General features: G+C 46.7%; 1 long non-coding RNA gene across 1 annotated transcript in view; it reads right to left on the bottom strand.

The window, feature by feature from the left end:
* Positions 1-26,059, bottom strand: part of LOC146800057 (uncharacterized) — a 76,742-nt gene extending 50,683 nt beyond the window's left edge. The window contains exons 1-2 of the long non-coding RNA XR_014968045.1: positions 25,916-26,059; positions 15,879-16,026 (exon numbers count right to left, since the gene is read on the bottom strand). This is a non-coding gene — a long non-coding RNA (uncharacterized LOC146800057). The remainder of the gene's footprint in view (positions 1-15,878; positions 16,027-25,915) is intronic.
* Between the last annotated feature and the right edge of the window lie 402 nt (positions 26,060-26,461).

Below are 26,461 nucleotides of genomic sequence, written 5' to 3'. Positions count from 1 at the left end.
AAATTCATGGGAATTCCCAGGGTCACGCAATATACCCTCCTATGGCATGTATCGTTCTTCCAGAGGGACGCTTATGATATTATGGGGAAGGAGTGGGAGAATAAAGGGGTTACCACTATTGGAGAGTTTTATGGTAGAAAACAGCAACCGCAATTCTCTGAACTACAACATGACTTCGGGATACGCCCTAACCAGTTTTTTAATTGTATCCTCAGGGCATGTAGAACAAGGGTGAAGATTGAGAAGATTCCTTTGATGGATCAGATTAGAAGTGAGTCTTGTAAAAATGGAAGTTTATATAGTCTTTTATTAGCAGCATTGCCGGATGATTTAGAAAAGAATGAGATATCATGGGCAGTGAAACTGAATAATCCAGATATCTATAGGAGCTTAGAATTATCTGCTGAAATTTTTATATCTTCCACTTTAAAAGCACAATTATATAAGACCATATTTAATCTTTATTTCACACCGGCAACGCTATTTTCATGGGGGAAAAGGGTGGATGATAGATGTCCCAGGTGTGGGGTGGGCCCGGCTATGTTGATACATATGTTCTATGATTGTGGGGAATTGACCCTCTTGAAATCAGGGATCCTCGGCTTCTGGAAAACCTTATTTGGTAGTAACTTCAAGCTGACCAATACGCTAGTAATTTTGGGTTGTGACAGCACTCTGGGATGTAATAATGAACAAGAATATTGCCTTTTCTTAGGTACAGCTATTTTCAGAATAATGTTAGCAGCCCGCTGGAAGGATAGAGAGCCACCCACTTTTCAGATGTGGTTAGCCAGACTTCTTGGGAGTGTGGGAACAGGAGGCAGCCCTATACGTGTGTAGAGGGAGGAAAGCTAGAATTCGGGGGTTAAAAATATGGGCATGTATAGTGGAGTGGAGAGGCCGGGGGGTTTTGAATTGCTGGAACGTATATAATGTGAGCAAAATGTCTATAAACAGGAAAGTTAAATAGTTGGGAATTTACATGAATTATATACTGAATAATTGTTGTTTTTTTCTGTATATATTACTGGTAGCATTCTTACTAACATTTAAAGGGACCTATCTGTCTGAACTTGTGATATGACAACTTTTTGTATTATGATAAAATTGGTTTTTATCTTTCTCTTTTTAAAATTGCTTACATCAAATGTATCAGACATCTATATAGGAAGTATTTGTATGAAGTTTTTTATATTGGCTTTACGCATTAGTATTTGATATCCTGATGAATGTGTATTGACTCTGTATTGTGAAAAGTGCACTAAGTTCACAACTAACTCTCTGAACTGGTTTTGCTTTTTTCTGTTTATGAAATTATGTATCATTTGTATTCTTGTAAACTTGTCTACTCTGGGTATGAATAAATAAAATAAATATAAGAAGACGGAGAAGTTTGGTATCAAACTTCTCAGCACAGACAGTAAACCCACACTGATGCCAGTGTGGGATTTACTGTAAGATGCACGACAGAGGGCATCTTAGAGATGCCCCCTGAACCTAACCTACAATCCACATCTTTTCTGAGGGGCTGCCTAAGCTACCACACAGCAGACATGTTGCTGGACCCCTGGGTAGAGAGCCATCCGCTCTCCTGGGCCTGCAACAATGCACATCCTGGGACAGGTGCTAGGTCTCCTCCCCCAGGATGGGCAGAGGAAGCTTCAAAGGCATGCCGCCTTTGTGAGCTTCTCCAGGCCACTTGCTGTACTCAGCAACTGGCCCCTACCGGTTCCAACCCCCACTCTGGCGGGAAGACTGGCCGAAAACCCCAAGGAAGGAAAGGGGGTGTGCCAGCCTCTGCCAACCCCACCCCTGAGGTGGGGGAGGCAAGGTGAAGCACATCTCCGGGCTCTGGCCACCTTGAAGATGGGGAGCCCTGCCCAATCAGGACTAGGCTACTGCCCCCCTCCCACAGTAATGTGGCAGGATAGGGGGTGTACCCACCCCAGGGAAGGGACCCATTGGTCCTTACCCTTTACCTACCTGTAACGCCCCTAAATTTAGTATTTAGGGGCACCCTGAACCTTCCTTCCTCAGATCCAGATTCTGAAACAGCAAAGAAGATCAAGAAGACCCGCCATGCAGCTGCTAACAAGAGGAAAACACCAACTGCTTTGGCCCCAGCCCTACCAGCTTGTCGAGCCTCGAACCTGCTCTTGCTAAACCCCGGCATCTCCAGTGGCCAGCAACCTCACAAACCCCGGAGGACCTGGCTACCTTGGGACTCTGAGCAACTGGGACTCCCACGAGCAGTGGTACTGCTCAAAGCAAGTAACTGACCCCTGGCATCAGCCAGGAACCGCGAACCCTGCACACACTGCACCCGCCAAGCCTGGCCTGTGCCGGAGTGTACCAAGACCACGAGGACGTCCCCCCGGCGACTGTCCCCGAATCCAGCACCCAAGGACCCACCTCGACGCTCCTGACGACGCCTGCAGCCTCAGACCCAGGGACCCCTCCAAGCGCGACGAGCAGAGGGTAAGATTTCCTGACGCCAAAAGGCACCCCTGCACCCGGCGCACTGTGCCCCCGTGCCCCACTCTTGGGTGCCTACCTATCCTCTAAGTATCCAACTTACCTCTCGAAGTGGTGGTCGCACCTGAAGAATCTTCGTCCCCGAGCTTGCAGCCTTTGTTCATTCTGGAACTTCCCCATTGCAATCCATTGAGATCCCGACGGCTCAAAAGCACCCTGCACCCAGCCGCCCAAATGACCCTGGCAGTGCAACTTCTACTCTAACCTACTTCCCCATTTGCCCTGAGCAAGTGACCAGGAGCCCAGCTCCCACAGCCGCGTGGCCTGCTAGCAAGCAGCCACCAACCACAGGCCCCCTGCCTCCCATAGGATAACATTGGGCCTAACTCACTCTGCACCAGTCTGCCCCTGTGCCGCTGAGGGTGTAACAACTGTACTTACCTGACCCTGGGAGACCCCTGAGTCTAGGCCCAGAACCTTAACTCTGCCAGTCGAGTACTTACCCCGATAACTCACTTTTCTTTCATAGGGTAACATTGACTGGTTTCACTTGAAAATTCTTCAAAGTGTGGAGTTTCTAAACTTTAAAATATTCACCTAAAATCAACCGAGTAACGAAAACGAAAATACTCACCTGCTATCAGGAGAGATCCCAGTGCTGGATCCTGGTGGCCAGGGGTGAATGTTTTGCCAATGTGCAACATTCTGTCCATCATCTTGTGTGTTTTGCGATCCTGGTGGCCAGCACTGACCCTGAAAAGTAATTACAACCATACTTACCGCTAGGTCAATTTTCTTCCATAGGAAACCATTGACTGTTTTTCTGTGAAATTTCTTCCAAGTGTCGATTTTTGCAAACTACAAATATTGTTTAAAAATCGCACTAACTGTGAAAACGTAATTACTTACCTGTTTTAGCTAGATGTTCCAGTGCTGAACCTAGGAGCCCAGCACTGTATTACAAAAGTAACGAGAACATACTTTACCTGTAACTTGGATTTTCTTCCATAGGAAACCATTGACTGTTTTTCTGTGAAATTTCTTCTGTGTCGATTTTGCAAACTTACAAATATTCGTAAAAAATCGCCTGTATAACCGAAATGCATTCTCTCAACTGCTTACAGGTGGTACGCTAGTGCTGGATCCGGGATCCAACACTGAACTAGAAAAAGTAACAATAACCCCACTTACCTGCTAAGTGAATTTCCTCTCATAGGATAACATTGGTGATTCTATTAGAAAAAGTTTCTAAGTGTCAACTTTTAACCCCTTCTGTGCCACGCCCTTTTCCCCTCCTGTGCCGGGCGTTACATTAGTGGGCGGGTTTCATGACGAGATAGTCTCGTCATGGGCACAGCGCGACCGTGCTCCATGATGAGACTATCTCGTCATGGGCACAGAAGAGGTTAAAATACCAAAATATTGCTTCAAAATCACAACAGTAACTAAAACGTATTTACTCACTTGTTTCAAGGAACTGTCCCAGGACTGAATCTAGGATCCAGTCCTGGAGTTAGAAAAGTAATCCTTAAAGTAACTAATAGCATTTAACTTGAAATTCCCATTGAGCTCAATGTATTATTGTGTTTGAAATGGTGTTGCCTATTGCAACCACTGTAACTATTATATTCAAAAGTCTATTGCCTATTGAAACGTATTTATCTAAAGCATCTCAATCTGAGAAAGTATATTTTGATACCTATTGTTGGTTCTTAAATAAAATAACTACCTATTTTTATACAACCATTGGCCTAAAGTTCAATTCTTGTGTGTGAGAAAATTTGCTGACTGAGTGTGTGCAACAAATGCTTAACACTGTCCTCTGATACTGCCTTACTGCTCGACCAAGCTACCACTTTAGAGAGTAAGGTGGTATTTAACTTTAGCCTCTGTGTGAGAAGTTGGCCTGATGTATGATGTCACTAGTTATAGTGTACACCTTATATCAGTCCAAATACCCTTATGGTGATTGGTTGTAAAGTCAACCTTATAGACCAGCTATCCTAGTGGTAGCATGGACAAGAGCAGTCTTAGGCTAAACTCTGAATGGCATGTGAAGCCAGCTGTGATACCATATATAATCCCTTGAATACCAAATGAAAGGACACCACAACAGATATATATATAAAATAAAGTGTATTTATTCTAAGCAAACCCTCAGCACTCTTTATGAGATTAGAGGTTAGTACAACACAGTCTTATTAATGCATACAGTAAGTCACACAGGTAAGTAATACAGTTAGGCCCTAGGGGCCACGCAAACCATATACTAAGTAAGTGGTATAAGAACCACTGTCACGGAAATAGAATAGGCCTAGGCCTAGGGAATCGCTGGGGCTACACTACACTAGCGTTAGTTAGGAAGTGGGAGGCCCACGGGATTCGTGTGCAGAGTGGAAACACTCACGCGTAATGCGTAAAAGTCAATAGCAATAGTACAGTTTAGGAAACGGTAGATTTAGGACACTTCCGGAGTAGCTAGGAAGTTGAGACTTGAAAACTAGACACTAGGATAGTCACTATCCTGATGAGCACCGGAGTACCCAAGTTACCTAGCCCACAGGCTGCGGGTGCATAGGGGTGAAGATGCGTCGTTTTCGTCGTCGACTCCTATGGATGCCTGAAGAAAGATGCTGACAGGCAGTCAGTGAAGAGTGTCCGGTGGATCCCTAGGCTGGGATCAAGAAGAGAAGAAACCTGCAAGCAGAAGGAACAGAGTCAAGGTCACTAGCCAGTGACCACGTGGAACCAGGAAGGAACCAGGCGATGTCGTGAAGATTGCAGGTGAAGGTGAAGCTTGTCGCTGCAGCCAGGAGGACCAGGAAGCGTCGAGGACGACCAGGACCAGGAGGCGAGCTGTCCCACGAAGGCTCTTGCTGTCGGCGGCGTCGAAGTTGGACTAGGACTCACCAAGCCTTGGCAAGCGGAACCCACGAAGAACGAAGGACTTGCTTCTGGTGCAGACCAGGAAGGTCTGGGGTGCTTCTTCTTTGCAGAGAAGCGGGAGCCAGTCTGGAGGAGCCAAACCAGCGCAGAAGATTTCAGGGTGCGTCGTCACAGAGGCCACTAGCCAGCGGGCAAGCAACCGGACAGACGCGGCAAGCAGGAAAATGCTGAAGGGCCCCACGCAGGACTCGTGGAGTGTGGGGGGCTGATCTTCGGTGCAGATGGTGCTTGGGGTTGGGGCTTCTCAATCCCCGGTGCACAACTTCGAGGGTACCTCAGAAGCTGCGCTGTAAGTTACTAGCCACTTTTTCCAGGTAGCCGGTCCCACGTCGCTCGTCGCCTCCACGGATCTCAGCTCTGCTGCAGATGTGGATGAGGGTCGGAGAAGTCTGGAAGTCAAGGCTCTGGTCGGGCTCTGCAGTCGGTTCCTCGTAGAACGTGGGCAAAGCAAAGGGTAGTCTCTTGATGGTGCCTGTTTGCACAGGGTAGCCACTCCTTGGCTACAAGGGAGATTCTTCAGTCTTCTTCTTTCGTCGAATGTCGAAGGTCCAGAGTTTCTGTTCAGTTTTGCAGGTTCAGGATAATCTAAAGTCGAGGCCCAACTCCCACTCTTATACTAATCTGGGGGCTGGGATACCTGCTAGGTCACTCCTTATGGGTGGGACCTGGGAGGGGGTGGTTACACCCACTTCCCTTTGTCCAGTTTCGCGCCAGAGCTGGGGCTGGAGTGCCCCAGCGCCGGTTTGAACTGGACTATGCAAGGAACACCTTGTGTGCCCCAGGCATGTCTCATTCCTTTCAGCCCACCCTGCCCCAATACACTAAAGGCTGTCTGGGGAGGTGCTAGCACCTCCCCAAGCAGGAAACCTATTGTCCAGGCCTCCCTGGCTGGGATCACTCCCAGCTGCAGGAGGTCAGACTTGTGTCGTGGCAGCAGCATCCATTTTGTGATGCTGAGGCTTTGGTCAGAGGCTAACAGTTGAAGTATGATTTTAACATGTCTTTCCCTCTAGAAGGGGGGAATAATATTCTCATGTCCAGAAATGGCATGGGGGTATTATTCCCTAGTGTTAGACACCTTACACGACATGTTTTGATAAAGCCAAACCATAGTTACCATAACCGTCTAAGATTATAAGGCACTTTAAGAGTATATGGTAGGCTATATCATAGAACAGCTATAAGGACAAGGTTCCGAAAGCTGCAGACATGCTCAGCTCATGCTAGAGCACCATCTCACATGTTACCAAGCACTCTGCCTCCAGGATTGTCAAGGCCTGCCATAGGAGTGACTAATAGGTACACATGTGTCTATATGTAAGTTAGGTATAGGAATACTACACCTAAGCAAGGGGTGATTACACGACCTTGCCCCAGCTGAGTGATCAGCCAGTTGTGTCAAAATGGAAGGCCAGGCCAGGGGTGGCATAATACATGCTGCAGCCCCTGGTAGGCCTAGGGTACACCTATGCCCTGGGTACCTAGGGTACACTGTACAGGGGCCAATAAGGTGATCCTATCCAAATGGGTTATGCACCTAAAGTACATAGTATTAATTTAGAGAGAACAGCAGGGCTGTGGGTCTGATTAGCAGGCCCACAGCCACATCTAAGTCGAAAACCAGTAAAGCAAAAGCAAAAAGTGGGGGTGAACATAGAAAGCAGACCCTACTCTCCTACACACTGCCAAACCACTGTGGACTCTGTGCACACTGTACCTATTTGGGAACAGTATATACAGAGCCACTTTCTCACACACTGGGCCAAACCTATTTTGGGGCCCCTGTCCCCAGCAACTTTGGATTTATGATGCATATTCAGCTAAAACACCCATCGATCATGCCTTGAAATGTAAGCAATAATAAAAGAAGCAAGCATAGCTACTGACTGGAAAGCTGCACATTGACGGTCTGCATGCACTGAACAGCGGAGGCATCGGAGGAACTGTGCATTGATTTCTCATGCATTTCAACAGCGGATTGTCTTCCCGTTATAGCTTGGCGATTGTCAGTGCTTACCTTAGTGTAAGGTAAACCGGCTTTTGCTTTTCTACATAGCTCTGCATCGAAGAATAGCTTCTGAATGAAGATCGACTTGTCTCTTGTTTATTTATTAAAGAAGACAGCGTCATCTATCCGTCAGCATGGGCATTTTTTTTTTTTTAATTAAAAATAGTGCCAACAGCGATTGGTACGCTGACAAATGTTGTGGCCAAGTATTTCTCTCAGTGATTTGCACACTTTAAAGCTTCAGTGCAGATTTAGTTTGGCATTTTCAGTGACCTGCACATTTACAACGTCAGTGCAAGTTTCTGGTACAGACAGTTCATTCGTTTTCAGTTTCTTACAGCCAGCTCGGCCTGTTGGCGAGATCGGCAGCAGAGACAACAAGCATTGAAATGCAATAGTTCTCGCCTTCGATAAAGTTAAAAAGAAACAAACAACAGGAGTAGACCCGTTATCCCAGCAGAGACCGGGCGATAATGTTTAACAAAAACAACAATGTCTCAACTGGAAATCATTCAAAGGCAAATTACAGAACAATAATGAAATCACAAGGGAAAGGACGGGAGACCACCAAGAAATTAGAAAAAAAGGGGTTTGTATTGCAGGTAGTTATAACAGCACTACGGTACAATAAAGGTACAAATGACCAAAAACACACATGTGAGCACTGGGCGCGCTAGTGATAGTGAACGGCGCAGTGAGCACAATAGGTGAAGACAGCGTGAACGGCGATAAATTGATAATGACAATATGGTCAAGATATGATTATGTACAATCAAATTTGAACAAATTTGTAAATGACCACAGAAAAAAGCCAAAGTTCTTTTGCTGGGGGTTGTCGACGGCGTTTCAGCCTGATTGATTCCAGGCCATCATCAGGACAATGGTCATAAATAAACGTGTGCTGGGCGTAAATTTCGTACACGAATTCCAAGGGTAGAGATAGACCAAGTTGTGAAACAATCGTAAATTCAAAGTGTCAATGAATGCTGGACATCAAGGAGGAATGAGGCCAGGAAAAAACCGGAATTCGGGAGCCTGGCGTGGGCATCAAATCAAGCCTCGGGTGAAGTGACAGGGGACTAAATCGCTGGGGATCGCATGACTTGAAAGACAGGAACAAATCCTATGGACGGACGAATCAAACGTCATGGACGTTCATTGACACTTTGAATTTACGATTGTTTCACAACTTGGTCTATCTCTACCCTTGGAATTCGTGTACGAAATTTACGCCCAGCACACGTTTATTTATGACCATTGTCCTGATGATGGCCTGGAATCAATCAGGCTGAAACGCCGTCGACAACCCCCAGCAAAAGAACTTTGGCTTTTTTCTGTGGCCATTTACAAATTTGTTCAAATTTGATTGTACATAATCATATCTTGACCATATTGTCATTATCAATTTATCGCCGTTCACGCTGTCTTCACCTATTGTGCTCACTGCGCCGTTCACTATCACTAGCACGCCCAGTGCTCACATGTGTGTTTTTGGTCATTTGTACCTTTATTGTACCGTAGTGCTGTTATAACTACCTGCAATACAAACCCCTTTTTTTCTAATTTCTTGGTGGTCTCCCGTCCTTTCCCTTGTGATTTCATTATTGTTCTGTAATTTGCTCTTTTCGATAAAGTTAAAGCCATTTGCTTTGCTAATGGTATTGTATAGCAAAGCAAAAGGCTTTAACTTCATAAAAGACGAGAACTATTGCATTTTTAATGCTGGTTTTAAATGGCGTGAGAGGCAGGTGTCCGAGAGCACTGCTGTAATACTATGCACTAAGGGAATCCAAGGTATTCAGGGGTCCACTTCAGGGGCCATAGCCAGGACTAGCAGGAGAGCACAAGTGACTTGCGCGACTGGTCCAAGAGTGTTGTTTGCCTCGGAGCAAAACAAAATGTATCAGACCACAGGAGGTAGCCCATAAACCACAGTGAGACTGGGGCGGTACATGATATCTAACAACAATGTCTCAATGTGGGACTCATTGGAAGGACAAGTTATTCCAAGGCGAACCGTATCAGAGTATCGGAGGAATGAATCCATACAGGGAAGACACAGGGAGACCAAGAATGTAGGGAAGAATTATATTTTCAACACATGATGGACATATTACGTCATATGTACATATCATACAGGTGAGAAGCACTGCGTGACACTTAGTGGAAATGTAACCAACAAAATACTGTGCACAAGTGCTCGTGGAATTTGTGACGGCGCAAGTGACACATAAAGTGGTATTTACAGCGGTGAAAGGGCGCAACAGAAAAAACAATGGTACATTAAATATGCCGGATTTGGGGCATTTACACAATTAATGCAGGAATTTTCAAGGAACAATAGAGCAAATGCCCATGTTAAAAATGCGCCAAAAGTAACGCTGTTGAAGTCGACGACGTTTCGGCCTGTAACATTCTAGGCCATCATCAGGACTGGTTACACATTTGGGGCAGTGCTGAGGTAAAAGGAGAAACATATCTCAAAAAAGAACTCAATTTGAAATGGACCAAAGAAGGAAGAAAGGGAGAGCTGTGCAGCGGAGTGGTGACCACGGGCGACGGAAGGCGATCAAGCGTGAAGGACTACTGAGCGGCCTAGGGTGAGGGGGCAGCAAGGGGAGATAGACAGAAAGACAACTCAAAGAAGTGTCAGAAGGAGTGGCCGTTTGTGCATGGATACAGCGACGGAGCCGAGTGACTCACGCAAGCGAAGAGAGCGGTGGACGAATGCATGCGTGCAGTCCCCAAGAGATAGGCATCTGTACATGGTCGTGGCGATGAATAGTTCGGTGTGAGAGCGAACCACGTGAAATGCCCTAATGAATGGCATCTTAGGTATGGTCGAAACAAAGTGACTAAAGTAGGTGACTGTGCACATCCATAACGGTCCGGTGAAGTGAACGGATATAGCGGTGGGAAAGGTGGAAAAATGACCATGACCGGCAGCGAGCAGACCACAGGCAATGTATACTGAAGCACCGTGAAGGGACGGAAGGGAAATGGCTTACTTGCACGGAAATGGTGGACAAAGTTATCCAGCAGGTCAAGGCCTCGAGGAAAATGGGGGAGGTCCGTGAAGGTCTAGACTGGAAAAGGGGAGAAAGGAGAGGTAAGGGGAAAGCCAGGTCCGGGAGGGACTGGAGAAAGGGGGACAGGGGCAGCACTTACTTGATCGTGGGCGGGGGACACAGTCAATGAAAAAGCTGGAAAAGGAAAAGAAGGGGTTAAAATTCGGGCCAGGTAGAGGAGCAAGGGAAGAGGGCCAAACGAGGGGAGAGAGTACTTACAATTGAAGGGCGAGTGAATCACCGGGAGGGAGTCCGTGGCTAGTAGGTGGCCGGCATCAGTCCGGCGGCGAGTGATGTGCGAGGAGCCTGGGCGGAAGGTATAGAGACGGAGCTTCCGGGTCACGTGGCAAGTGGACGAATCACAGGAGGGGTGAGAACGAGTAGAGCGCGTGCAAGTGGAAACGGAGTTGTGATTTGTTAGGAGGCGCGGAACAGGGAGTCATGGCAACTGAAATAACAACTAATGGTAAACCATGAATCACGGAAGTGGTCCGGCACGTGCATCGCTCGAACCGGGAAGGAGTGGAGAGCAAGAAAGAGGAGGGGAGGGGAAAAGGGGGGGGGGGGGGGGGGGAAAGAGAGAAAGGAAAGCAGGAATGCCAATGGTCAACAACAAGGGGAGAAATTAAGGTTGCAGCCGTAGGAGATAAGGGCGTCTCATTGGTACAATGTCATCGTATCATTTAACAATAAGTAGACATACTTCATGTAACTGAAAAACGGGACATAAATTATTAAAAACAAATTGCAACCAAAGTCGACAATAGTACATATGTAAATAGGGGTAAAGGGCAAATAAAATGTAGCAAGAGGAGGGAAGGAAGTGAAGAGGGAGGGGGGGGGGGGAGGCAAAAAGGGGGGGGGGGAAAAGGTGAAAGGAAGGAAAAGAACAATAGTAGGTGGACCACCAAAAATTGGCATGCAACCAAAAATTGGTAAAGCTGGAGAACGTATCAGCTAGACAGATTAGGCAGTGGGCAGCAGAAGGTCATAATTATGCAAGGGTGGAATTCCATTCGTCAAGAGAATTCAAGCCCTGTTCAATGGTGTTGAAGCGAGCAATCCAACGGCATTCACACCTATTCAGAAGTCTTTGAATGTCTCCGCCTCTTAATGGAGTGGATGGTTTGTCAATTACTAGCCAGGTGAAATCGGCTTCATTGTGATTTTTTTCTTTGAAGTGGGAGACCAAAGGGGCTGTTAGGACCCCACATCTAATGCGGCTACGATGCTGCAGGATGCAGTCCTTGACCATCTGGGTGGTTTTTCCGATGTAGAGTTTATTGCAGGGGCATTTTATCAGGTAGATCACGTTTTGGGACCTGCAGTTGGTGAAGGAGTTCAGATCAACTTTCAAACCGGTGTGTTCAAAAGTATTTGCGTTAGTCGTAGAGGAGCATGCTGCGCATCTTTGGCATCTGTAGTGGCCCCGCACCGGTGGTAGTTTCCATGAGTTTTGAATTGACTCTGATATGGCCGGTGTTGGTGGCCAGGTGATCGCATGTACCAGGTGGTCAGCTATGTTTTTGCCCCTGCGGTAAGAAAATAGAGGGGGTTCGTTGAAGATGGTGAGTGGAGCTAGAATGTTCCAGTTTGATTTGATGATCTTGGCTAGTTTATTACTGGAGGGTGAGAAGGTAGACACAAATGGAATCCGGCTGTTCGATCTCTTCTCTTTGGGGGTAAGTAAAGTGTCGCAATGGTTATACCATGCTCGTTTCCGTGCCCTGTTAACCAGTTTTCGGGGGTAGCCACGGGCCACAAGTTTGGCAGTTAGTACTGCGGCCTCCTTGAAGAAGTCTCTGCGCCATTTTCAGTTGCGACGAATCCGCAAAAATTGTCCAAATGGGAGACCGTCGCGTAGACCACGCGTGTGGTGGCTAGAATAGAGCAGTAAGGTATTGCGCTCTGTGGGTTTCCTGTATAATGAGTTACCAATTTTACAGTCTTCAACCCGTAGAGTGAGGTCCAGGAATGGGAGGTTATCTTCTTTCGGGTCCACTGTGAATTTGAGATGTTGTTGGCTATTGTGTAACCAGTCAGTGAACTGAGAGAGAGAAGTCTTGCCACCTGTCCAGATAAGCAGGATGTCGTCTATATAGCGACGCCAAAAGATGATGTTTTTTCTGAAAGGGTTAAGGTCGGTTAGGATCAATGTGCTCTCGAGGTGATGTACGTACAAGATGGCAAAATTTGGAGCGAAACATGCGCCCATGGAGACTCCTTTGATCTGCAAGTAGTAGGTGTCTTTATACAGAAAGTAGTTATTTTCCAGGGCAATTTCCAAGAGGGCCATCACGAAATCGGTAGGTATTCTTGAGGGGGAAGGTCGAGTGTTGAGGGTATTTCTTATGACTTCGAGACCTTCTCTGTGGGGTATATTGGTATAGAGGGATTCAATGTCCATACCCACCATCAAATTAGTACCAGGTACGAAAGGGGTATCTTCAATAAGGTTAATTAAATCCATGCTGTCTCGCACGAAAGTATCCGTCTTAGGTACGAATTCTTTAAGGATGCTATCGATGGATTTGCCAATGGGCTCCAGAATAGAGCCACATCCAGATACTATAGGCCGACCAGGAGGATTCTGTTGATTTTTATGTATCTTGGGTAAGACATAGAGTACTGGAGTGCGTGGATGGATTTTGTTAAGAAACAGGGCCTCCTTATCAGAGATATTATCCAATTTAGCTTGGTCAGTCAAGGTACGAATTTTAGATCTTATACCCGGGAGAGGGTCAGAGGGAAGAGCACGGTAGTGTTCCATGTTGTTAAGTACTTCCATGTCATATTTGGTTTGATCTTGTATGACAATACCTCCCCCTTTATCTGCGGGCTTGATGATTAAATCTTTGTTCTTGCTAAGGTGATGAAAGGCCTGTTTTTCTTCCAAGGATAGATTATAAGGAACAAATTCATGTTGTGATTGAATGTTCTTCATTTCAAGTAGAATCCTTCTCTCAAAGGTAAGAACTTCTGGGGGCATTAGTACTGATGGAGGGTTGAAGGTGGATGGTAAATGAAATGGGGAGCATGTATTTCGTTCCCGTGAGGGTCTCTCCGAGAAGAACTGTTTCAATCTGATTCGTCTGAAGAATAATAATAGATTCTCCTAGATCTCGAAAAAAATTACTTCTGTCTGCGGGTACGAACGATAATCCTTTACTGAGGAGGTTGGTTTCATATGGCGTAAGATTATACTGAGAGGTTGAAAATGGGGCATTTCACGTGGTTCGCTCACACCGAACTATTCATCGCCACGACCATGTACAGATGCCTATCTCTTGGGCACTGCACGCATGCATTCGTCCACCGCTCTCTTCGCTTGCGTGAGTCACTCGGCTCCGTCGCTGTATCCATGCACAAACGGCCACTCCTTCCGACACTTCTTTGAGTTGTCTTTCTGTCTATCTCCCCTTGCTGCCCCCTCACCCTAGGCCGCTCAGTAGTCCTTCACGCTTGATCGCCTTCCGTCGCCCGTGGTCACCACTCCGCTGCACGGCTCTCCCTTTCTTCCTTCTTTGATCCATTTCAAATAGAGTTCTTTTTTGAGATATGTTTCTCCTTTTACCTTAGCACTGCCCCAAATATGTGTAAACAGTCCTGATGATGGCCTAGAATGTTACAGGCCGAAACGCCGTCGACTTCAACAGCGTTACTTTTGGCGCATTTTTAACATGGGCATTTGCTCTATTGTTCCTTGAAAATTCCTGCATTAATTGTGTAAATGCCCCAACTCCGGCATATTTAATGTACCATTGTTTTTTCTGTTGCGCCCTTTCACCGCTGTAAATACCACTTTATGTGTCACTTGCGCCGTCACAAATTCCACGAGCACTTGTGCACAGTATTTTGTTGGTTACATTTCCACTAAGTGTCACGCAGTGCTTCTCACCTGTATGATATGTACATATGACGTAATATGTCCATCATGTGTTGAAAATATAATTCTTCCCTACATTCTTGGTCTCCCTGTGTCTTCCCTGTATGGATTCATTCCTCCGATACGGTTCGCCTTGGAATAACTTGTCCTTCCAATGAATCCCACATTGAGACATTGTTGTTAGATATCTCGGAGCAAAACAAGGCGTGCGCTCCCAGTTTAACATGCACTGCACTTTTCTTCCTTTTACGAGAGACATAATTCATGATGAAATCTCTGGCCGCTGCTTTGAAAGCATCCCAAACTACGGGGAATGGAACTTCACCTGTATGATTAAATGGGAAATCTTCGTGAAAAAAGGATGTAAAAGAGGAAACAAAATGTGTATCAAGGAGAGCGTTGTTAAAACGCCATTTTTTAATAGAGGTAGGCCTTTGTACCACATCCAGAACAATGGAGACTGGGGCATGGTCTGAAATCAAGATGGAGCCAATGTCAGAAGAAATAAGGGACTGGGTGAGGTGATGTGAAATAAAAAAATAGTCTAGACGAGATTGAGTTTGGTGAGGGGGTGAAAAGAAAGAGTATTCTCGCAAAGTGGGATTACATAGTCTCCAAGCATCAGTGAGTTTGTATTGCGCAATAAGAGGAGTAAAAGACTTTTGTGACTCGTGTGGTATGTATGCGCTAGCTGAATGCCTATCCAAAAAAGGGTCAAAAACCTCATTACAAAAGTTATCAACATAATGTTGAGTGATTAGCGGAGCTAAAGAAGTCCAAAAAGAGGCATCTCCACTTGTTGGAGCGTACACATTTAAAATAGACATAGGGACATTATCTAAAATTAAAGTAACTAATACCCATCTACCAGAAATATCAGCAAAATGAGTTACTGATTTAACTGGGAGAGATTTTCGAAACAGGATCAAAACGCCGTTACGTTTACCGTCACCTGGAGAGAAATAAACCTCACCCACCCAACCTCTTTGCAGTTTAGCAGATTCAACTGCCGATAAATGTGATTCCTGTATACAGGCTATATCCGCGTTAAGTTTGGTCAAATGGGATAATACTCTCGGTCTTTTAATTGGCGAATGCAAACCTCTAACATTCCAAGAGAATATATTCAAAGGCATAAAACAACATTAAATATGATATCAAAAAGCCAGTTGAGAAATAATCTTGAAACAAAAAGGCAAGTAAAGCATAATAATACTGTACATCTGAAATAAGAGAAGAAAATTTCATAAAGAACAAAGAAAAAGCCAATTACACGATGAAAAGAAGAAAGGAGAGTAAAAAAGAAGAAATATAGAAAAAATATAAGCAAAGAAGATAGTAAAAAAAAGAACTGGATCAAGAAGAGTGGACAGGGAAGATGCTGAGGAGAAACAAAGATATGAAAGAAGGAATTAGCTAAGAAACAAAGAAGAAAAAGAAAGGTAAGAGCATATGTAAAGACAAAATAGCAGAAGATAAAGAGTAAAAAACTTACATAATGACGAAAACGAACAAACGAGGGGGAGGATGGAGGCCACATAGAACAATGACGGGTCGTGAGCTCCAAAGGGAAGGCAAGGAAGGGAAACAACCACAACGAACTCCAAGAACATGAAGGTGGGTGACGGTACGGACGAAGAAACCTGTGCAAAGGGGAAAGAGTACAAATGTGAAAAATTAGAAATATAAAAAGTGAACGTAAAACATACAGCTAATAAACATTATATAAACAGAACAATCCGGATAACCAACAAGAAGTAAAGCGTAAAAGCCTTAACATATGTGAACAAAATTTAAAAATTAAGAACTTGAAGAACCAGCAGTGTCCATTCCAGTGACATTATGAGAGTACAAAAAACTCTTTAGTTTCAGTGGATCATCATAAGTAGTAGTCTTGTTGTTAAAAGTCACCTTGAAAAGGCAGGGATGGAAAAGACCATATCTCGCTCCCATAGAACGTAGCTGTGGCCTAAGTGAAAGGAATTCCTTGCGCCGATCAGCAGTAGGTTTACCATAATCTTGTGAAAAGAAAAGCTGATTACCAGACCAGGTGAGTTGAGGAAGAGCCCTGGCCGCAGATAACACTAAGTAAATCCGTGTATTCTAGGAAATAGAGGATAACACCTCTCGGCCTTTTAACAGGAGTAGTAGAGAAGCCTGTAGGAAGAGGACCTAAACGATGAGCTCTCTGTATATTGAGACTAGTGGTATCTGGCAGTTTGAGAATCTTCGGCAAAAAGGATTTGAAAAAGGCAAGGGCATCAGACCCCTCTGAATTTTCTGCCAGGCCATAAATACGAAGATTGTTCCTCCGATTTCTGTTCTCTAAATTCTCAAGTTGTTTGTGGAGTGCAGATATTTGGACGCATAGAGGGTCAACTTTGGCAACAGAGGAGGTAAGAGTATCCACAGATGGAAGGGTTACACGACCATCAATATTAGACCATTTGTCAGACAACAGCTGAAGAGTAGATTTAGTTTCCTCAAGAGTAGTTTTAGTTTCTTCGATAAAAGGACGCAGAGCCCTAATTTCCTCCAGTAGGATATCCATTGTTACTTGTGAAGTTTGTTTGGGAGGAGAAGGGGGGTCCTTTTTGAGTCTTTTGATTGAGCCCTTGGCGACGCCGCTCGTTTGTGAAGCTGGAGCAGAAGAGGGGAGTTTAGCATAAGGGTCAGAGGAGTCAGCCATCTCCAGACACTGAAATCTAGAGCTGGTGTGAAGGAGAAATTTACGAGGAGCTGGAGAAGGCTTGCGCAACTCCTTATATGTTCTGCCCATAGAAGAGAGGAGAGATGTGCCTCAGACAAACAAACAGGTTTCCTCATCCGTCCCCGCACACATAAGGCGTGGGCTTGTGCTCCCCGAAGGATTGCCAGTGTCCAAAGAAGAAACCGTTATTGTACATTTCGAATCGCTGGTAAAATGACTAGAATAACCTGGTTCCTTAAGTGAAGGTGGTATCAATTAAAACTTTAATTCGCCATACACAAAAAGCCAGCATAGGGTCTGGAAACCCAGCATCCGAAATGTAACTTACTACACTCAGACACCAGGGCTCCTCCCAAGCTCAATGAAAAATAAATTATAACGTCCATGACAGAATCTAATAGGTGCAATGCAAGAAAATATAATATTAGGGAATGAACCAAAAGACCCAGGGGGAAAGTAGTCCAGACATGGGGCTCCAAAGGAGTTGAGACCTCAATTTGTACAGCTTTAGGTGGCCAGAAGGAGAAAAACACCATGTGGACGAGCGTACCACATTTCTCTCACCGGGAGTTCTCCTCACAGAAAGAACGCCGTATTCAAGATGGCGTCCGCTGTCATCACCTCAAAAATGCGGAGCGTAACATAGTGGATTCGCGGAGTCACAGGCTGCCTAAGGTCTCGGAAAGAGGCTTGCTAGTGACAGCATACCATCCGACGTCAGGAACCGCACACCATTTGTACAGGAGAGCCGTAGGACACGGTTATTCCGATCCGCCTGCCGGAGCGTCACACGAACGCCGCCATTCTCTCCGGGCGCTAAGCCACGCCAACATGCACTGCACTTTTAACTACGACCATTAGCAAGAATGCATTTACAAGATCCCAGCAGATTTCCCAGCGCCTGAGGACAGGTGTCACATAAGGATGGCTCACAGACTTGCTCTAGGAAAGGCCAGTGACAGTATGGATTATATTTTAAGAATAGCATAGCGCACTAGCCTATACTGTGGGGGTCGATATGTTCAGCAATATTGAAATATTCACACACACCTCTTATAGGTCACACTAGTCCTCATTTTAAAGGTCACTGCAGGGAGCAAGATCAGCATTGAGTGGTGGAGAGTCACCGAGCGAGTCCGCTCCCCCATAGGCATAACCTGTTAGAACGCATCCAGGCTCAGCATTCTGCCTCAAGGCGCTTCACAAAACCTAAAAGTGTTGCCTTATTCCAGGTGTCGCCCACCAGGCTGGTTATGGCTGTGTGATACACTGTCCTACACAATAACAGCTCTCTCAGAGAGATTGGGTATATATCTCACAGCCATAACCACACGGACGAGTTACCTGCCCGGCGGGTGTTAAGAAGTAATGTTAATAACTGAGGAGGGACACAAAGAAGGCATGGGAGAACAGTGTGGGGGTTCTGAAGCAAGTGGGAAGAAAGCAAGCGGAGAGACATACCAACACCCATAGCACGTACATAAAAATGCGCATGGGTGGACACAGGTAGAAATCATGGAAAACAAACAAGAAAGCCAGGACAATTGAAAGAAAGGCAAGCACATACAGCCAGGCACACTTGTTAACACACGCAGACGAGCAGCCACGCTCACACACAAGCAAATAGTTACACAGACAGACAGCAATCTTCAGCTGCTTCAGAGAGCGAATCGTATGCATACCACAGTCCACAACAGATTCAGTTACACTCAGACAGGAAGACAACCACACGAACACCTGGAAGCACCGTTTGCGCACCATACAAGGAACAATGTAGCCCAACATGCTCGCAAAAATATACGAAGAAATTAAATGGCACACGTAGCCAGACGGAAGTGATAAACTGTCCAATGAGAACACCACAACTTGTTCACATGGTAGAGGGACACAAAATTACCGCACACAATATATACTCAAATTTTTGCGCACATTAGAAGAAAGGCAAATAAGTATCCTGGTACACAGACACAAAGGTCAACAGGTAAATACTTAATGAGAGACAGGCATGGACAGAAACCGACAGACACGCAATCGGACAGGCACACAAAAACACTAACAGGCACACACACAAACTGGCAAAGGTACAAAGTCAAACAAAGACAGGCACGGAGAAACGCCAACAAATGGACATAGAAATATGAAATCAAGCAGGCACAATCTACAAACTGGCATATAGAGACAACTTCAGACAGTCATACAAATAAAAGGACAGGCACATAGAGACACTGCCACAGAGACACATACAGAGGCAAATACACAAAGATGGACTAAGACTGGAGGACAGCGGCAAGAACACACTCTAAGGCCATCAAAAGTCACAATGCAGAAACATAGAAACTCCAACGGACGCAAACGGATATGCCCCGTGAAAATAAAATCACATTTATGCAAGCACATATGACGTTACCAGCCTACGCATACACACAACAACGCATACAGACACGGAGCCCGCCAGGCAAGCTGAACATGCAGAGACAAGTACTGCGTTATGTGACGCTAGTTGACGCTATGGAGGTGGTGATACCAGGTGTGACCGGTAGGGAAGAGCCCATAATGCACCTGTGTGTGGTCAGTGGTGCTCGGTGTGGCCCTTCAAACATATCCCACGCTGCACCTCTGTGTAGTGTCCGATGGCGGTGCTGACTGCGGCTAGTCAGGCAGAGCTCGTGCTAAACCAATGTCAAAGCCCTGCGGCCTTTCGGACTCCGTCCATACTGCATCCATCTGGGGCCATGGAGGGAATGCCTCCTGCAGCTGCTCTGCATAAGCCATAGTACACAAGTTTACTGTCCGTGACATAGCCTATATATATTACACTAATGCGGAGCCTATGGTGCAGGTACTGGCTGCAGCCGATCGGGCACTAATACAAGGTGTGCGGTGCCGGTTGAGGCCACAGTAGGCCAGACAGGCAAAGACCATCCTGAGTAAGTGTGGGTCTGGAGCTGCATGCAGGTGATCGGCCCCAGCCCACACTGCATCAGCGTGGGTTCTGTATTGCCAGACGTGGACTGTCAGGGACTACAGCCCACGCTGCACTATTGGGAGGGGGGGTGGTGGGGGGGGGGGGGGGGGGGGGGGGGGGGGGGGGACTGTGGTGCGTTCCACTGCACACTGCAACCTGCACCAGAAAAGGCTCTCTGCAGCCGGTGGTGGGTGCGGCTGGTCGATGTGAACCCACACTGCAGCAGCAGCATATAGGCCAGCTGCCACCGAGCCCAAGCTGCGTGCCGTGGAGCAGGCTGTGCCCGCACCGGATCAGTATAGGCCATCTGCCAGCACGCCGCTGCTAGTGTCTGCTGCGTGTAGAGGAGCTCAGCCCATAAGCCGACCTAAGGCCCTGGGTTTTATGGTGGCAGACTGTGTACTTGTATCAGAGGAGAGTGCAGCACAGGATCCCACAGCATGTGTGCATGTAAAGGGGGGGGGGCACCAGGGGCCACTGCTCCCAGACTGTGTACATGCACCACTGGACTGTGCCATAGTACTCTAGCTCCACAGCTTGTGCATGTACCAGGCTCTCCTTCGTGGAACCAGGTTCGAGTCTCGGTGTCAGCTCAACATCCTTTGATTCTGGGCACACTGATGCCCATGTAAAGTGCTCCAATACCTTTGGGTACAGTTCGCACTATATGAAAGTGAAAAAAATAAAAAGTGGACTGCTTCTGACAGTTCTGCCTCGTTAAAGTGGTTATGTTCTGGGGACAGCTTCTCTTTCCCGTAGAAACTACCAGCAAGCACAGTGTTCCCGTATGCTGGATACACCCATGATGTGGGACACTCCTCTGAGAAAAACTGAAATTTAAAAAAGGCCTTGCCGCTTAAGGAAAGAGACCCTTCTGTGCAATGGTGTAATACAGAAATCCTTGTAACGTCCTGATGCATTCTGGGAGTAGCACCTCTGAGCCTTCTGTACTACTTCTTGTGACGCAGAGCAAGAATAACAGTAAATCGCTGGTACGCGTTTACATTCGTAAGTTGATGTTCCCAAAATAATATATTACTCTAAGACGTATTTGGATCGTTCCACATTTCCTTCAGTGGCCTGGGCAATCTGAAGATGCAAGGGGAAGGGGGGGGGGGTGTTACAGCCATGTACACAACGCAGCGCTTGCACTGCGAGCCGACCCTGACAAGAGCCTGGTGAAAGCAGAAGGATATCCAGGTATCTTGAGATGGAGGTAAGGGAGTAGTCCCTTTATAGGGGCGTACTAGGCAGGATCGGATTGGGACCGAAAATAGGTCTGACCTGGTTAGCCAGCCCCAAATCCGGCAGGGGTGAAGGGGAGGGAGGGAGGGAGGGGGGGGGGGGGAAATATGTTCCTTCTTAGTTAAAAAAGTGTTTTGTTGCAGTTCTATATAGTGCAAACTCGACCCTAAGGTATCGGAGTGTCTTTACATGAGCACCAGTTGCGTTACATAAGGACCTATACATTTTTGGTAGGCACGGGGAGATTTAGTAATTTGCACAGAAACACAGGCTGTTGATCCGTCGCTGAGACTTTGACCCGGTTCCCGAGTTTCAAAGTTGGCACCTCTCGTTACGCCACATACTTCTTTTAAAGACATCGATGCTCCCAAACTGAACGGCAGCAGGGTGCCTGCCATAATGTTTGCAGATGACACCCTGCTGCTGTCCAAATCCCCCATGGGAATCCAACGGACAGTGGACGGGTTCTTGAAATTTTGTACCGAGAGGGGCTTAGAAATCAACGCCTCCAAGACAAAATTCATGATCCTAAACCCTACCCCCTCAACACGTCCAAACCCTTTGTTGGGTACGGTGCGATTGGAGAGGGTCTCCACATTTGAATACCTGGGGGTAACCCTGAACGAGAAGATGACATGGAGGACACATACGACCAAGGCAAATCTGAAATTATTGCAGAAGGCGGGGGGCATTTTAAGGATGACAGGCAAATCTATATATCGCCCACTGGGCCCTATGATACAGATTTACAAATCTCAAGCCCGGGGTTCAGTTGTATATGGGGCGGAACTTTGGGGCCATGTTCCTGTAAAAAATTTAACTACAGAGAATAAATTCCTCAGACAAATAGTGACCCTCCCTTCCAGCACCCCACTGCTCCCCCTGAGACTGGATTTAGGTCTAAGGCCAATTGCCGAGGAGCTAGGTATAAAGCCCCTAGCCTTTTGGCGACGAATATGGAGCAGCCAGGATCTCAGTGACTATAGAACTGAGCTCCAGGAGTTCCTGGCTTTACCAAACACTAATAACATCCCCTGGCTAAAATATATAAGGAGCACATGTGAAAGTTTAGGTCTCCCGGAATTATGGACTGACCCTGCTAATTCAAGTAGGAGGATCTCTCGAAAGGCACTTACACAACTTTACTATCAGACAAGGCTGACTACCGATTTAGGCAACACACGTGCGGGATCTTTGACCCACACATTTATCCAACTGAAAGATTCCTATCAATTGGAAATTGTATTAGATGGTATGGGTCCTGTGTTGACAAGAAAACTCTACTTACAGTGGAGGTATGGCTCTCTACCTCTGAGGGCCTTCACTAGCTCTTGGTCCCACCTCTTAACAACAGAGCAGTGCCCAGCCTGCACATATCCCCAGGAGAGTGATTTACACGTGGTCCTTTTTTGTAAAGCCTACCAAAGAGCAAGGAGGTATTGGCTCTTACCTTTTCTTAAAAATATGGGCTTTAGGAAATACCTCCCTGCATTTAGAATCCTCAAAACCGATTTGTCACCTCCGATTGTTTTTGCTGTGGCAAAGTACCTAACGGCCATGTGGCACGTTCAGTCTCGCATTCTAAAAGAGGGGGGCACAGTATGAAGTTATAAAATATTGGTTTATCTTTTTATGATTCTTAATGTTAGACTTATGGAGACTTCCCTTTCATTTTGAATTTAACTTGCAAATGAAATTGCTCAAAGTATTGAAATTTTAAAATTTTAACAAACTTATGTATTTATATCTTTGATGATCTAAACGATCGAGAATAAAGATTATTGATTTTAAAGTTATTTATAGAGGCACCGTACCCTGCACAACAGTACTAGACTGGGCTATTTGCAATTAATGGTGAAAACTACCGCGTTGTTTCTACACGGCATTTAGTTTTCACTTTGGAGAACCTCACGAAGAAGAGCATGCTGTTTGGAAGCATTTTATAAAAGGGAAGGGAGGGCTTGGTTTGTCCAAGGCTCCTCAAACAACGGCAATAAACGTACTTCACTAAGAACCGGCATGTTAATAAATAAATACGCGCAAGCAATATGAAGCAAGGTGCGGTAATAAACGTACTTTACTAACAACCGGCATGTTAAAAAATGAATAAATACGCGTGACGGAAATAAGCTGGGGCAATAAAGTACTTTACTAACAACTGGCATGTTAATGAATAAATAACTACACGCGACCGCAATATGGCATGTTAATTGTGCTGAAAGGCCGCGAGGCGTACACATCTCCTGTTCCCCTTCGGAAGCTAAATCGACAATAGATCTCGCCAAAGTGAGCGGTGCATGCACTGCGTGGCTAGGCGAGACCTAAAAACTAATGCCTGACCTTCAATAGCCACATGGGAGGAGGGGCCAACACACATGGTACTGTGTGATGTGGGGCCAAAATGCTCTTGGAGTGACACCTCGGCAAAGAGAGCTAAACACACAAAGGAGGGAGTTTTACAAAAATGCAGCAATAAGAAGCCAACATTCCTGAATGCCACAGATAGTAACCAATGGCAATCGGTGGGTTTGCCAAACCCCACAGAAAAGATAACAAGTCGATAGAAGCTCGACCTAAAAAAGGAAAACAGGACAGATCAACGCTTCCTGCAGGCATTTTTCATATGATCCGTGATTTGTTGCATAGTTGAGAAATTTGCTTCCACCTGTGGACAAAGGCGTGGGGCATAGGTGTGTCAGCACATAGGAGGTGCAGTAAAGTGAGTCAGAGTCCGACAGTGAAAGTTATGCCCCAAAAACATTGGCAACAATACAAAATGCTGCAGACAGGCCCTCTGCTCACCACGCAGCACACCGGACGCTCTGCACATAAAGCGTATGCCCGGAGGTAAGCTGCTCCCGCTTACGGCCACATGAAAATATGCGTTTTGTTTTTTAACCAGATGAATGCACATTTTAAAAAGGGTCGCTTTTTTATCACCTTAAAAACTTTCCATATAAAATATTATATCAAGTTCTGCATGCTCATTGTTTGCACATAGGAGTACTCATCTTCTTCCACCTCAAACTCGCAGCTGTACTCAACTGCTGCCACGTAAAAATTGTGTACAATTAAGCAATGAAACAAACCTGTTTGGTGCAGTTGGGTCCCACAGTGCCCTTCCATTTCTCGTGCTTTAATGCAGTTTTAAGATCTGAGAATTTCTCGTTGTGCAAATGTGTGTAATTTCTCATATTTACAAGTTGTCCTTCTCTAAGTTACATGATTTTGCTCGCTAGAAAGTGTCACTCATATCGTTGAATGTCACTCACAAATACACCGAGATTATAAAAATGTCACACAAAGAATCTTCAACCTTGGCAGCTATGCCCAGCACCATACTCTAGTGAGTACTTCTAGTCCAGGCGTCGTTGGCGATTTGTGGGAGTACTCCCCTTTTAGAATGAATTAAACAGGACAGCAAATGCCAGCATGCAACAGGAAAACACTACCGGCTAGATGAAGGTCTTGCATATGGAAGTGGGTAACTTCATTAAATGTGGGTCTTTAACTGCGATGGATGTACCGTGCACGGCGGTTTTAAAATGAGTGTGGTGATTTAAAGGGATGGGGCGCGCGGACGGCCACGTGGCGGCTGTCTCAAACGATATGCGGGCGGAAACGCGAAGGGAGCCTGCTCTGCCGAATAACGGCCGCTCCGCCCGCGCGGTCACATTACGTGTAGTAACGGTCAATCCGCTCGGACTGCGCGCGGGCAGAAACACAAAGGGGGCCTTCTGGGGTCACCTTAAGTAGGCAACGGTCACTGCGCGCGGACTGGTGGCACCTGGACGCTGCCTTCAGCACGGTCTCCTGCGCGCGGGTGGAAACACAAAGGGGGCCTTCTGGGGTCACCTTAAGTATGCAACGGTCACTGCGCGCGGACTGCTGGCACCTGGACGCTGCCTTCAGCACGGCCTGCTGTGCGCGGGCAGAAACACAAAGGGAGCCTTCTGGGGGTCACCTTAAGTATGCAACGGTCACTGCGCGCGGACTGGTGGCACCTGGACGCTGCCTTCAGCACGGTCTCCTGCGCGCGGGTGGAAACACAAAGGGGGCCTTCTGGGGTCACCTTAAGTATGCAACGGTCACTGCGCGCGGACTGCTGGCACCTGGACGCTGCCTTCAGCACGGCCTGCTGTGCGCGGGCAGAAACACAAAGGGAGCCTTCTGGGGGTCACCTTAAGTATGCAACGGTCACTGCGCGCGGACTGGTGGCACCTGGACGCTGCCTTCAGCACGGCCTGCTGCGCGCGGGCAGAAACACAAAGGGAGCCTTCTGGGGGTCACCTTAAGTAGGCAACGGTCCCTGCGCGCGGACTGGTGGCACCTGGACGCTGCCTTCAGCACGGCCTGCTGCGCGCGGGCAGAAACACAAAGGGAGCCTTCTGGGGGTCACCTTAAGTAGGCAACGGTCCCTGCGCGCGGACTGGTGGCACCTGGACGCTGCCTTCAGCACGGCCTCCTGCGCGCGGGCGGCGCTTGGCTTCCCCGCTGCTTTGACCGGGCCGACACTTGTGAGAGAGACGGCCTGCACAGCAGTAGGCTTCGAAGTAGCGTGCAATGGCAGCAGTGAGCAGGCGTTATTCCAGGCAATGCCGCGGAGCCTCACCGTACGACGATGTTCTCTGGACGATGCGTGACATGAAGACAGAGGCGCTCCTCTGCTAGGTATACCGGACACTGACGTCTGCTGGGCTGCCAGCCCGAGCATGCGTTTCAAGCTTCGGTCTGAGGCAAGAGTAGCAGCAGCATGGAAGAAAGACTCCTCCTACCGGATTGGGGTCCGATATAGTCGCGAGAACGAAAAACAACCAATTGCAAAGCTAGTAGGTACGGCTTTTCAGTTTCCTAGGTCATTCATTCATTTCCTAGGTCCATAAGCGTAGGTTTTTGCCTTGTATTCAGAGATCTGTAGTGCTGGTTAATCAAGAAAAGACCTGGAAAGCACGAGAGCTATGAAACCCTGTTTGCTACAGGCAGCCAATCTCGGGGTTGAACCCAGAAACAACATGGGTACTACTTGTAACATTGTGCTGCCCGATAATGCAATGTTTATTTATAGTGCTATGCACACATCACTATTTATAGAATCATGGGCCTCTGGTTGGGACTTTTTCAGCAGGCCCGGCTCCAGGAATTTTTATTTGGGTGGGCC

Source organism: Triturus cristatus, chromosome 8 (assembly GCF_964204655.1).
Source record: "Triturus cristatus chromosome 8, aTriCri1.1, whole genome shotgun sequence".
Classification (NCBI taxonomy): Eukaryota; Metazoa; Chordata; class Amphibia; order Caudata; family Salamandridae; genus Triturus; species Triturus cristatus.
This window is presented reverse-complemented; position numbering and strand designations above follow the sequence as displayed.